The sequence below is a fragment of the Schistocerca americana genome, chromosome 2 (assembly GCF_021461395.2).
Source record: "Schistocerca americana isolate TAMUIC-IGC-003095 chromosome 2, iqSchAmer2.1, whole genome shotgun sequence".
Classification (NCBI taxonomy): Eukaryota; Metazoa; Arthropoda; class Insecta; order Orthoptera; family Acrididae; genus Schistocerca; species Schistocerca americana.
The window spans coordinates 601,911,862-601,921,997 of NC_060120.1; the positions used below are offsets into that span (position 1 = coordinate 601,911,862).

At 41.1% G+C, this 10,136-nt stretch overlaps 1 non-coding gene across 1 annotated transcript; it reads right to left on the minus strand.

Moving 5' to 3' along the window:
* Window positions 1–827: 827 nt before the first annotated feature.
* Window positions 828–901, minus strand: Trnat-ugu. The gene has a single exon. It is a non-coding gene; the product is annotated as a tRNA-Thr (tRNA).
* Between the last annotated feature and the right edge of the window lie 9,235 nt (window positions 902–10,136).

Here is a 10,136-nt window from a genome sequence, read left to right on the forward strand (position 1 = left end):
CCAAGAGGTTATGAAGGTTAGGTGGACGGCGGAAAGACACTCTTGGTGGAGTGGGTAGGATTTCGTGAAGGATGGATCTCATTTCAGGGCAAGATTTGAGGAAGTCGTATCCCTGCTGGAGAGCCACATTCAGAGTCTGATCCAGTCCCGGAAAGTATCCTGTCACAAATGGGGCACTTTTAGGATTCCTCTGTGGGAGGTTCTGGGTTTGGGGGGATGAGGAAGTGGCTCTGTTAATTTGCTTCTGTACCACATCAGGAGGGTACTTGCAGAATGCGAAAGCTGTTTTCAGGTTCTTGGTGTAATGGTTCAGGGATTCAGGACTGGAGCAGTTTCGTTTGCCACAAAGACCTAGGCTGTAGGGAAGGGACCGTTTGATATGGAATGGGTGGCAACTGTCATAATGGAGGAACTGTTGCTTGTTGGTGGGTTTCATGTGGACGGATGTGTGAAGCTGGCCATTGGACAGATGGAGGTCAACGTCGAGGAAAGTGCCATGGGATTTGGAGTAGGACGAGGTGAATCTGATGGAACCAAAGGAGTTGAGGTTGGAGAGGATATTCTGGAGTACTTCTTCACTATGAGTCCAGATCATGAAGATGTCATCAATAAATCTGTACCAAACTTTGGGTTGGCAAGCCTGGGTAACCAAGAAGGCTTCCTCTATGCGACCCATAAATATATATGAAGACAGTAACTGTTCTCGAAAGAACGGATTACTGTTGTTGACCGTGCAGCTTTCCCCTGGAATAAATGATGACTGACTGAAACCCTCAGCTGCCGACAGGTGTTGTTGATATACCTCGATGTGGACAGCTGAAAATGTGTGCCCCGACCGGGACTCGAACCCGGGATCTCCTGCTTACACGGCAGACACTCTCTCCATCTGAGCCACCGAGGACACAGATGAATAGTGCAACTGCAGGGACTTATCCCTTGCACGCTTCCCATGAGACTCACATTCCCAACTGTCCACAATTCTACAAATGTAATGTACCTTATAGACATTTGCCCATTCACTCATTACTCGCGCATGCTTTGGTGATTCCCGTAAGAGTTTGGGCAACCTGTGCGCTTTCGCAGAGACGAAGGTCAGTGGCTGGGTAGCCTTTAACTATATATATATGAAGACAATAACTGTTCTCGAAAGAACAGATTACTGTTGTTGGTCATGCATCTTTTCCCTGGAATAAATGATGACTAACTGAAACACTCAGCTGCCGACAGGTGTTGTTGATATACCTCGATGTGGACAGCTGAAAATGTGTGCCCCGACCGGGAGTTGAACCCGGGATTTCCTGCTTACATGGCAGACGCTCTATCCATCTGAGCCACCGAGGACACAGATGAATAGTGCGACTGCAGGGACTTATCCCTTGCATGGTCAACAACAGTAATGAGTGAATGGGCAAATGTCTATAAGGTACATTACATTTGTAGAATTGTGGACAGTTGGGAATGTGAGTCTCATGGGAAGCGTGCAAGGGATAAGTCCCTGCAGTCGCACTATTCATCTGTGTCCTCGGTGGCTCAGATGGATAGAGCGTCTGCCATGTAAGCAGGAGATCCCGGGTTCGAGCCTCGGTCGGGGCACACATTTTCAGCTGTTCACATCGAGGTATATCAACAACACCTGTCGGCAGCTGAGGGTTTCAGTAAGTCATCATTTTGACCCATAAATAGGTTGGCGTACAAGTGTGCAAAAGAAAGTTACGACCCTCAATTTAGTAAAAAGTAGGATGTTCACATTGTCTGCTGTATTTTTTAATGCAACACACACTGATAGTAAGTAGTATTTTATTCAAACGCTTTCTTGGACGACAAGAGGCAGTGCGGTGTTTGAGTTGCACGACTCGCACATCTCTTCCAGTTGACTTACACAATGTGCATGCAGCTGATCCTCTTCTTTGGGTTATCAGCTATGTTGCTCTCACTGTTTAATTCATCTCCGAAGACTGTATCAGTTTAAGGGGAATATTATTAACCAGCTCTATATTCTTGAAATTAATTATGTACTCATAGACTCTTGTCAGTTCAACAACAATGTATTTTCAACTCTTGTCCCAAAGTAACAATTATTCTGTACAAACTCCAGTAAGCCAACTGGTTCCATGATAAATGCCAGAATCTACTAAACATTCATACAGTTATATGTGTTCTGCCTAATGCAGAGCCAAGACATAAAGTAAAAGTCTCTATATAACACATGCTTCATTTGTCTCTGTAACAGTCCTCATGACACCACACGCCATGGAACATTATCCAAATACTCTGACTTTTTGATATAACTTCTAGGGTGCTGCTTGTAACCACTTGTCGGGGCCACTCGTCTGACAGAGCTCCTGGCTACTCGTGACAGCTGTCCCTCCTGCACACAAAGACATGTGTGGCACAGTAAAAAGGCTCTCTAACCCTTGTCATTGGGTGTTCGAGACGGTGGAGAGCCAAGTGTTTCTAGAATTTACCCTGAAATTCTTGAAGCACTACAATATGCCATACTAGAGCATATGTATTTCAATGTAAATTATTCCATGTTGTTGTATTTATGTCATTGTCTTCCAATTTAATCAAAAATATAACATGCAACATCTCAAAATATGCTCTAGCTTTGTGCCTTTTTCTGCCAACCCCTTCAGTTATAATGGTATTGTCAAATTCAAATTTCTTATTTCTCCCAATATACATGTTGTAAGCAACCTTTTGCCTCCAGTATTTTATCCCAGCTATACTCAAAATTTCAAATAATGTCTTCCAGTCATCATTCTCTAAGTAATCAAGTGCTATAAATATAGTATTGCCTTTCCCTAATCTATCTTCTAAGATAAATCATAGTGTCAGTATTGCCTTGCATGATCCTATGTTTCTCTGAAACCCAAACTAATCTTCTCCAACCTTGGCATATACCATCCTTTATATGTTTTGTAAATAATTTGTATTAATATTTTCAACTGTGACTAATTAAGCTGATGCTGAAGCAATGTTCTCATCAGTCAGTATCTGTCTTCTTTAGAATTGGCGTTATTACGTTCTTCTAGAAGTGTTACAGTACTTCCCATCTCATATATTCTGTTTATCAGGTAGAACAGTTTTATTGTGGTTGGTTCTCTCAAGGCACATAATTAATTCTGAGGGAACATTGTCTACTCCAGATGTCTGGTTTCAGTTCAGATGTTTCAGTGGTCTGCCAAATGTCTTCTCCTAGTATCACATCTCACCTTCATTCTTACCCCACTTCAGTAAATAGTTGCTTAATGCTACCTATGAAACTTGCAACCACCTCCGGTTCTTTGAGTTGATCCAAGTTGCAACTCCATATTTTAATGTAGACAATCTTTGTGAGTAATTATTAAACCAAGTAATTACAATGATTAAGTTGTTGCCTGTGCAAAATGTTAACATGTGGCTTACCCTTCCATTCCTCCTCCCCCTTCCCTTCCCCATCCTTTTTCTCCTATTATTTTTTGTACTCTCCCTTTTTGAACAATTGAATTCCAATGCTCATCGCAATTAGTTCAGTCTTGTTGTTGTTGTTGTGGTCTTCAGTTCTGAGACTGGTTTGATGCAGCTCTCCATGCTACTCTATCCTGTGCAAGCTTCTTCATCTCCCAGTACTTACTGTTCAGTCTTGTCATACATTTTTGTCAAACTCTCCTCTGTAGAGCTAGTAGACAAATATCCTTTTACCACTGTGGAAAGTCTTGGCTTTGATAATGCATTAATTATACTGTCCATGTTAACACTGATGCATTTCCCTTCTCTTATTCATTATTAACCCCACTCCTATGCCCATTTGATTTTTAGTTGGTAAACCTGTACTTACATCACTTCAATGTATCAATTTCGCTTTTGAAATACTCTGAGATTTCCTCTAGATTAAAGGACCAACATCCTGAGTAGTCTCTGCCTGGAGATGTGAATGGAGAACTATTCTACTTCCAGAAAGCTTTAAGGAGGATGATGCCATCATCACATAACCACAGAGTAGAACTGTGATGTCTCAAGAAGTATGATGGCTGTAGTTTTTTTTACCCATTTGCAGCACTAGTAAAGGAAGGTAATGTTGTCTAATGATATAAAGTCAGATCAGTCAGCCACGCAGGGTGTTGTGCCTGCAGCTTCTGAGAAGGTTGCTGTCCCTCTTCAAGAAATATGTTAGTCTGACCGCTCAACACACAATACTCTGTTGTAGTTGCACCTACATTACAGCTATCTGTACAACTGAGACATGTAAGCTACCCCATCAAAGTGGTCTGTAGTCTGTGTTACTGTGATAGCACTGGAAATCATTGTAATCATAACACTTTCTTCTTGGCACTAGACACCACAATATTTGGTGTTACCCATTCTTTCACTGTACTTTGTTTCATTTCAGCCTTATCTATTTTTGGGGACATTTGAATCCAAATCTATTTTTGAATACATTTGAATTCAAAGTGTCATAAGAAAATGTTAACAGCAGGGTGAAGTTTCTATCTACTGTGCTGCTTTGTGGACCTAATCTGTTCCTACAGGCACCCTGATGTGATGACCATGTCATTAGTTAAAAATTTATTGTACAATAATTTTATTTGATAGTGTAAACATCTCAAACTGGCATTCCTTATTCCCTTATGCTTTACCCTTATTTTTACATCTAATCTCTTAACTGTACCCCAGAGATCTTACCAAACAAGGTGGTGCAGTGGTTAGCACACTGGACAATAGTCGTCCATGTCAGTGGTATCTGGGCGTTTCCACTAGGCCTGTTGAACTTCCATTGGCGCCTCCTCTGATAGGAGGTACTCCAGATTCACTTCCAGAATGACCAGTGTGTCTTGAGTGGAGTTTTCTCCCAGTCAGACAGGGACATCAGAGACAGTTTGTCCTAGTGGGGCAGAAGCTGGCGCAGCTGTCTCTTCTTGAATGGGATCAACCGATGAGGCAACCAGCATAGCTCTGGCTTCTTGGGTAGCCAGGTACAGTGGCACAACACTCTTCAGGGCCACCTCCGGCGGGACAGCAACATCTTGAGTCATAGCGCCCAGCAGGGATCCTGATGGTTGGATCGCCTCATGTGTAGCCATGCTCGGTAGGTCATGCGGCAACTGATATTTCCGGTAGACCTGATAGCAACTTTCATCCTCTTCTCGGCTCGGATATTCATACATTTTGATGCATCCGGTTTATAATAATGTAAAGCTCAGAGCTCACAAAAGTCCTGAGGTTAAGCCAGTGTGTGTTCCTGTGTCGTCTGCCTAGTTGTCGTAGATCTGGAGGCTGCCGACGGGGCCGGCTCAGTTGCTTGAGCAAGTTCCGCCGGACAGTGATCAGCTGCACCCTTCACTTTAATACATTGTGTACTCTCCAATGTCTGAAATGTGCGTCCGTGCATAGTCTGTTGGTGTGTGACACATGTGTACAGTCTAACATTAGTCACAACACTCTGGATATGTGTTGTTACCCACTGCGATAGCAGTGAGCCAAGTGGCCATCAAGAGAAACTTCAGACTGCAAAATCGCATGAGTGCGAATGCTATCATTTATATTGAATTGCAGCATAGTTTATACAATAGATAGCGTATTAAGAGCAAAAAAATCAACAATAATTAAAAAATTATAGCACATTTCTCATTCTTTATTTTCCTAAGGACCCTTGGAGATATGAAACAGCACCTTACAGGATGACTTATTTCTTATTCTCTTGTAACGTACAGGTATTTAATGAAGAACATCATTCTCATTTAATAACAAAAAATTGCTAGTGAACATCAGAAGACTTGATCTTTTGCAGAAACACAGCTTATATCTATCCAACAAGGTGAAGTTTTATTTGCGGACAGTGATCAGCTGCACCCTTCACTTTAATACATTGTGTACTCTCCAATGTCTGGAATGTGCGTCCGTGCATAGTCTGTTGGTGTGTGACACATGTGTACAGTCTAACATTAGTCACAACACTCTGGATATGTGTTGTTACCCACTGCGATAGCAGTGAGCCAAGTGGCCATCAAGAGAAACTTCAGACTGCAAAATCGCATGAGTGCAAATGCTATCATTTATATTGAATTGCAGCATAGTTTATACAATAGATAGCGTATTAAGAGCAAAAAAATCAACAATAATTAAAAAATTATAGCACATTTCTCATTCTTTATTTTCCTAAGGACCCTTGGAGATATGAAACAGCACCTTACAGGATGACTTATTTCTTATTCTCTTGTAACGTACAGGTATTTAATGAAGAACATCATTCTCATTTAATAACAAAAAATTGCTAGTGAACATCAGAAGACTTGATCTTTTGCAGAAACACAGCTTATATCTATCCAACAAGGTGAAGTTTTATTTGCGGACAGTGATCAGCTGCACCCTTCACTTTAATACATTGTGTACTCTCCAATGTCTGGAATGTGCGTCCGTGCATAGTCTGTTGGTGTGTGACACATGTGTACAGTCTAACATTAGTCACAACACTCTGGATATGTGTTGTTACCCACTGCGATAGCAGTGAGCCAAGTGGCCATCAAGAGAAACTTCAGACTGCAAAATCGCATGAGTGCAAATGCTATCATTTATATTGAATTGCAGCATAGTTTATACAATAGATAGCGTATTAAGAGCAAAAAAATCAACAATAATTAAAAAATTATAGCACATTTCTCATTCTTTATTTTCCTAAGGACCCTTGGAGATATGAAACAGCACCTTACAGGATGACTTATTTCTTATTCTCTTGTAACGTACAGGTATTTAATGAAGAACATCATTCTCATTTAATAACAAAAAATTGCTAGTGAACATCAGAAGACTTGATCTTTTGCAGAAACACAGCTTATATCTATCCAACAAGGTGAAGTTTTATTTGCTACATTTATATCAAAATCAGTGAATGTAGAATGTAGGAAACGTGTGCGGAATGTAATTCCTACATTATTTAATGGACAAAGTAAGCCACCACACCTGTAGCCGAACGCAAAATCACACACATGTGATAATAAAATGTCAAAGGAAATAAAACTGTCTCCCAACACAGAAACAAATTCCACAATAATTGTTACATCTGAACAAAAATGGCAAGAATCTTGAACATGTTCCCTTTTGAAGCAAAAGTAATTACACTTATAAAAATATTTGTTTTAAAAAGTCGAGTGAACAGTAGGAATGTGTGAATCATTAGACTCCATAAACATTTTTAACACGTCAATAAAAGTCATCATCATAATAATAAGAGCAGGCAAAAACAGTGTTTTTATACACTTGCTTTTAGTGGAGGAAGTTGCAGTTACACAGATATTCGGAAGTATTTCTTCAGGAGTAAATTGTCATTTGTCATTGAATCAGTGAAATTCGGCTGTTTTTACATTTACTTTACGTTAATTTATGTCTCTTGGTAATTTATTAATACATGGAATGCGAAACATAACTATTTCTTTGATTAAGCAGAAAATATTGAAAACAAACATCGTTGCCACACAGGTCATTGCTTTTTCACCACTTGGAATGCTAATGTCGCTCCACCTGTCAAATGTTTACAATTTTCATACCATAGTGTGTGATGACCGTTACGTTAGACTGTGCTGGCACCAAGTACAGGCTATGTGATAAAAAGTATCTGGACACCAGGCAAGTTCGTGGCACCCTCCATCGGTAATGCTGGAATTCAATATGGTGTTGGCCCACCCTTAGCCTTGGTGATAGCTTCCACTCTCGCAAGCATACTTTCAATCAGATAATTGGGGAATGGCAGCCGATCCTTCACGGAGTGCTGCACTGAGGAGAGGAATCGATGTCGATCGGTGAGGCCTGGCATGAAGTTGGCATTCCAAAACATCCCAAAGGTGTTCTTGTCGGATTCAGGTCAGGACTCCGTGCAGGTCAGTCCATTACGGGATGTTATTGTCATGTAACCACTCCGCCACAGGCCGTGCATTATGAACAGGTGCTCGATTGCGTTGAAAGATGCAATCGCCATCCCTGAATTGCTCTTCGGCAGTGGGAAGCAGGAAGGTGCTTAAAATATCAATGTAGGTGTGTGCTGTGATAGTGCCACACAAAACAACAAGGGGCACATGCCCCCTCCATGAAAATCATGACCACACCATAACACCGTCACCTCCGAATTTTACTGTTGGCACTACATACGGTGGCAGATGACGTTTACCAGGCATTCGTCATACCCACACTCTGCCATCGAATCGCCACATTGCACTGTTCAATCGTCCAATGTTTATGCTTCTTACACCAAGCGAGGCGTCGTTTGGCACTTACTGGCATGATGGGTGGCTTATGAGCAGCCGCTCGACCATGAAATCCAAGTTTTATCACAGCCTGCCTAACTGTTGTAGTACTTGCAGTGGATCCTAATGCAGTTTGGAATTCATGTGTGATGGTGGCTGCCTATTATACACTGCGACCCTCTTCAACTGTCGGCGGTCTCTTGTCAGTCAACAGACGAGGTCGGCCTGTGCACTTTTGTGCTGTATATGTCCCTTCATGTTTCCACATCACTATCACATTGGAAACAGTGGACCTAAGGATGTGTAAGAGAGTCGAAATCTCGCAAACAGACGTATGACACAAGTAACACCTAATCTCCTAACCATGTTCGAAATCCGTGAGTTCCACAGAGTGCCCAACAATAAACTTTACATATTCACATACTCCTTTACCTTTAACCCAAGCAAATACAGACTCATTTACAGATATTTTTCTCTTATTACGAGTATACAAAGACAATGCAGAAGGCGACATATAAGCTGATTTACCAAAGTCTTTATTTGCAAGTTCTGCCTTACGGTAGGTATGATAGGCGATAATGTCTCTATCAACAAAACTTCCAAGTCCAGGAACACTAGGTACTCCTGTACCTCCACGTACTATGGCTACAGTGAGCCAACCATTACCGTTTGAGAAAGTATCATTAATGTCAATACTAAAATTAAGTCTGCAACCACAGAAACCACAAGGTCCGTCGACAGGTGCAGTAGCAGCAACACTCTTAACTGGTATGCGGTTCTTCTTGTTGCCTGCTGTTGTGGCGAACTCGATGTTCTCGATCGTTTTATACACTGTCTGTTTAGAACAGCGACGAATTCTCCTGTAAGGCATCGTGGGCTCACGATGTCTAATGACTGCTGAGGTCCTTCCTGATACGGAGTACCTGGTAGTAGGTGGCAGCACAATGCACCTAATATTAAAAAGTGTGTTTTTGGGGGTGTCCGGAAACTTTTGATCACATAGTGTAAAAATAGGTGTGTTCAATTATTTCACATTAATTTCTCCGGATTTTAATGCTACTGATTTTTAATTTTATTAGGGAATAATTAATAAAAATTAAATATGATTCATAAAATTATATAAATCCTACCTTGTTATTTGCTTATCTTGACAGAAGGCTTAAAAATAGAATGTACCATCTTCTTCTTCTTCCTCCTCCTCTTCCTCTTCCTCATCTTGCTCCTGCTCCACTCTCCTCTGGATGGCCAGGAACAAAAGAACAGGAAGTGAAAGGCTGTGAATATTACTGCATTTCCTTCATGCTACTGTGCATATTTTCAGCAGGAACAAATTTTTTGCTTGAGCTCCTGCTCCTCGCACACTAACTGGTAAGCAGACAGCCATTCGCTGTGTAAGTAACAAGCATATCCCTATTTTTTCACTTTTATAAGAGTCATCATTGCATATTTTGCACAGAGCGTAACTTAATCATAGCTAACACTTGGTTCAAGAATCATAAAAAAAGGTTGTGTACATGGAAGAAGCCTGGAGATACTGGAAGATCTCAGGTATTATAATGGTAAGACAGAGATTCAGGAACCAGGTTTTAAATTGTAAGACATTTCCAGGGACAGCTGTCGACTCTGACCACAATCTATTGGTTATGAACTGTAGATTAAAACTGAAGAAGCTGCAAAAAGGTGGGAAGTTAAGGAGATGGGACCTGGATAAACTGACTAAACCAGAGGTTGTACAGAGTTTCAGGGAGAGCATTAGGGAACAATTGACAGCAATGGGGGAAAGAAGTACGGTAGAAGAAGAGTGGGTAGCTCTGAGGGATGAAGTAGTGAAGGCAACAGAGGATCAAGTAAGTAAAAAGACGACGGCTAGTAGAACTCCTTGAGTAACAGAAGAAATATTGAATTTAATTGGTGAAAGGA